Below are 4,612 nucleotides of genomic sequence, written 5' to 3'. Positions count from 1 at the left end.
CTTGCTTCACTCAAATCTTCTAAAAATTTAGAATAAAGTTTCAATCCAACATTTGGAAGGCCTAACGCATCTACCAAGGAAGAGATGAGAAGCAAATATTAATAATATCACACTATCCTATGACGCTAGAGTATTTATCTAACGTTTTTCTTATTAAAATTTTCTGTGGACCATCTCTGCATGAATTGGCTCCTGAAATCTTAGCAACTAGCAACTTGGCAAACTAAAACCATGTGATTCAACAAAACATAATAACTTATGTCATCTTATGAACCTAATATTATAAAATTTTAATTATTTTAATTAATTAATTAATTAAAAGTTTTGAAAATATATGACTTCAATAATGAACACTAATTACTATTTAGAAAAGTAAATTTCAAATTTCCAAGAGTTTCACTATTATTAAGTGATTAATTGAGTTAAACTTCAATCAGCTCAAACAAAAATTTTCCCTTCAATCCTAATGTCCCAAAACAAAAATTCTCTTAATTCAGCACTCATATTTTCAACTAGAAGCACCACATCCAAGGTATTTTGCATAGATTCGGCCTCCAAAGAAATATCTTTCCAATCGACTATTGGAATAAGTTTCTATCTAATGCACGCGATATAAACAAAGGAAAAGCAATCACAAGTAATTATTGAACGGCTGGGTCATTGAAACACACCTTACGCCGATCTCGCAACCCTTCATAATAAGTTAAGCCAATGGCCACCAAATGTTACTATTGTAGAAACACTCATAATAATGAATAATAACAGATAAACACTTAAATAAAGCGAGATCAAATTCATTTTGCATACAGCCAATGAAACTGTGTTCCCAAAGGGACTTGAAAGCAGCGACAGCAGCATTTCCATGCTCTTGAGATCCATCTAATAAATAAACACATAATATGGTCTACAATTGAAGCAGTCATCTTATATTGGAGCAGTTAAGCACCATATAATATTTTGCAAAAACACTGATCATCATCAAGAAGAAATCATGTTCCAAATAGGAAAATGAATTAAATGCCAAACTTCCACAAATTCATGAAAAACAGTAAAAAGAAAACTGAAAAATTCACTCATATGATGATAGAAGATCAGGATCAAAAGAATTGCATTTCTCACTTCACTCCCATATCTTGCGAGTACCTTAAAAGTCAAGAAGTAGTTGAGGTAATATCCCTCTCCAAAATGAGTAGGCTCAATCTTCTCAGTGCCCTCTGCTTCGGCAATTATAGCAGCTCGTTGCACAGCCTCATCAAGTGGGATACAAAAAATTATAAAAGAGAAAATAGAAACAGAAACTTATCAGAAGAAACAATAAAAATCAACCCAGAAATAGAAAAAGAAATTAATGTTCCGGCAGACACACCTGTAACAAATAAACGTAGGAGTTCACAACTTATCTTTAGAGCTCCTGCATTAGCTGCAATTGCATAGGGAAAATATTCGACAGTTAGATAGGCCTCTTCTGCTGGTTTTGATTGCGATCAAATAGCGATCAAACAGCTACTGAAAAAACTAGAGAAGGATTGGATTCAGATTGTATCCATGTTCTAATCATTCCATTGCCTGTTTAGTGGTAAAATATTCAAACGCCATAAATCAACAGAACTTGCACACACATCAAAACCCTAAGACCCCACTAAAAATAAAAATAACATTCATGGACCATGCACTACAAAATCTTTATCCAACCATCAATTAGGAACCAATCTGAAAAAAGATGAAGAATTAGCTGATCTCATAACCTTAGCCTTATATGATACTTACAGGCAGTGTTCTTCACTCTAAAGGAGTTTTGTTGCTTGCGGACATCATTATGCTCTTAGTTAAAAACAAAGCCAGCATGATTTCAATTCCAAAAAGATCAAAAGATGACAAAGGTACTTTAAGCTTACAGAATTCATTTCTTAAAAATGACTGGACTCTTTACAGACTTTCTGATGTTCCAAGGCCTCCACTGGTTCTTTTATCTTATATGTAAGTCTCAGATATAGTGATCCCCGCCTACTTTACTGGATATGCTAGTTGTTGTAATGCTGTCTTGCACCCCATCTAATTCTAGTGCATTGTCGTGAATAAAAGACAGCATAATATTCAGTCTCTCTGATCCCTAGTTCTACTCAGATGGTTTTTTTCTGTGACCTTCAGACTCTAAACAGCATCAGGTGCAACTCTGAAATACTTGTATTCCCATGTCACCATGAGCTGTGGACTTCTCTATCATGGAGCTAAGTTAGAAACATACATGAGCAATAGATGGAAGATGGAGTAAATGTTTCAGTTTGACAACACAGATGGTTTTTCTTGTGACCTTCAGACTCTAAACAACATCAGGTGCAACTCTGAAATAGTTGTATTCCCAGGTCACCATGAGCTGTGGACTTCTATCATGTGGAGCTGAGTTAGAAACATACAGCATGAGCAATAGAGGGAGATGGAGTAAATGTTTCAGTTTGACAACACATGAGAAACCTCATACAAGAAGAAGTGCCACAACATAATTAACACAATCATAATGGCTTTCCAATAATAAAAATAGGAGCTGCATTTAAAATAAAATAAAATAAAATAATATAATATTTACGATGATAATTTAGGTTGCACCATAAAGATATGGTATATGAACATTGAAATTATAGACAATAAATATGCATTCATAAAACAGAAATGTATAATACCAGTAGTAGGTCGACTCTTTTTTGATGTGCCACCATCTGCCTGCCAATTCACCAAAAAAATTCTGTTGATAATTGTCTATGTGTTTAGTGTAAAACAAGTTTTAACTATCTTAAGACATCCATAATTAAGGATGTCACTTCAAACTTCCAACGTTTTGTTTCTCATGCACAATACAGTTTAAAGGTCTGATCTTGGTCATATGATGAAAATTTTGTTTATTTTAAGATGCAGAGCTGCAAAGCAAGGTTCTCAAGGTATGTGGGCAGTGTATAAGGTTGGGAAGTTGGAAACACTGAGGCACGAGATTATTTTCAAAAGCACAACAGGTATTAAAAACATTAGATATATAGCAGTTTTTGGACAATGATGAATAACTGTTAATAGAAGTAATCAAATAAAATCTAACCAATAAATAACATGCCTCACAATAGTCACAACTTAAAACCTGCTGCAAATCATCTAAAAAGCATGCATGATAGTAGCTTAGTTTAAAACATCAAACTTTTCATCATGATATTAAGGCTGCAAAAAATTGAAAAAACAAAGTGTGATAATGACATTGACCATGACAGTGTCAATCTAGAAGTTCTTTCTCCTATATCCAATTTATATTTCCTCGACATCAGTCCATCTCTCATGGTCCTCCAAGGTGTAATTGTTTTAATTTTCTCAATTTTTGGGGTCTTTTTGCTTTTGAGTTTTGAGTGTAAAACAGAAGCAAACCAAAGCTTGAACACCATTTATATCTCCTGGATTGGAGGGAAAAAGGAGCGGAAAATCACAAAGAGCATTATATTACATAACTTTTGTAGAAAAACTACTAATATATACCTATATAATCTCCAAGGTGGCATCAAGTAAATGCCAAATAAAAAATCTTAAGCTATCTCCAACAATCATTTTCATTTTTAATCTTTCCATTCCCAATTTCCAACTTTTTGTACTTTAAATTTTGTTCCTCTTGATCGATCAGCTTTCTAATAATTCTGATTTTTAGAAATAACACATTTTCATACAAAAATGCACAAAAAATTATAATTACCCTAACACAGTAACACGCTCATCCTCATAATCAGAGAAATAAAATTTAATCAAGTAATGAAATATTCAGGCATGAATGGTGTTCAGAAAGCATGAGACGTTTGAAATCACAAAGAAAACAAAATTAGAAATACCTCGACGTCGATGAGGAGGTGTCCTCATCCCTAGCACTTGTTCTCTTCAGATAAGCTTGAAAAATGGAGTGAATGAGATCCTGGGAACGAAGGGTAGACATTCTTATGCGAGAATTAGAATGACGAAATCAATCCGAACTCACAAAGTGGGTATGCTAGGGTTTACCGGATCGAAAGTGTCCCCCATACCAAACCAATACACACTGCTGCGAACGAGACATTTATAGATTACATTTTCAATGTATTTTCATTGCCATTTTTGATAAACCCCACCTTAAAAATCTATGTATATATATATATATAGGTAAATACAGTTGTCAGCAAAAATAAAAAGATAACAAAACCCTGTCGAGCCTTAGTTAAAAAAAAACGAAACATTGGCTTCTTCATTTATATTTGGTAAAGTAAAGCCAACAACAACTACCTTTAATTTTTTTTTTTAATTTTAAATATAATTCATATCATAATTTCGGGAAAGATTTTGCTCGATTGGCATCGAGTCACATTCTAGGTTATTTGTGTCTTTACCAAAGAGCTTAGTTCCAATTTTAGCTTATACAAAATAAGGACACAAATGTATTAAGATATTAACACTACATTTGTTCACACCATAAACATGGAATGTCCATTTTGTTAAAAAAAAAAATGGTTTTTGCCTTAATTTAAATATTTGATTTTTACATAAAATTTTTAAAAATAATTTTGTTTCGATACCCTTAGAACTTTTACAGTGATTTATTTAGGTTGACATTATAATT

General features: G+C 32.9%; 1 long non-coding RNA gene across 1 annotated transcript; it reads right to left on the bottom strand.

The window, feature by feature from the left end:
* Positions 1-1,365: 1,365 nt before the first annotated feature.
* LOC120254776 lies at positions 1,366-3,869 on the bottom strand. The gene is made up of 3 exons (XR_005534738.1): positions 3,855-3,869; positions 2,679-2,718; positions 1,366-1,420 (listed from the first exon to the last, which is right to left on the bottom strand). It is a non-coding gene; the product is annotated as an uncharacterized LOC120254776 (long non-coding RNA).
* Positions 3,870-4,612: the final 743 nt, after the last annotated feature.

The sequence above is a fragment of the Dioscorea cayenensis genome, unplaced genomic scaffold (assembly GCF_009730915.1).
Source record: "Dioscorea cayenensis subsp. rotundata cultivar TDr96_F1 unplaced genomic scaffold, TDr96_F1_v2_PseudoChromosome.rev07_lg8_w22 25.fasta BLBR01000623.1, whole genome shotgun sequence".
Taxonomy (NCBI): Eukaryota; Viridiplantae; Streptophyta; class Magnoliopsida; order Dioscoreales; family Dioscoreaceae; genus Dioscorea; species Dioscorea cayenensis.
Note: the sequence above shows the minus strand (reverse complement) of the source record. Positions and strands in the feature narration are given on the sequence as shown.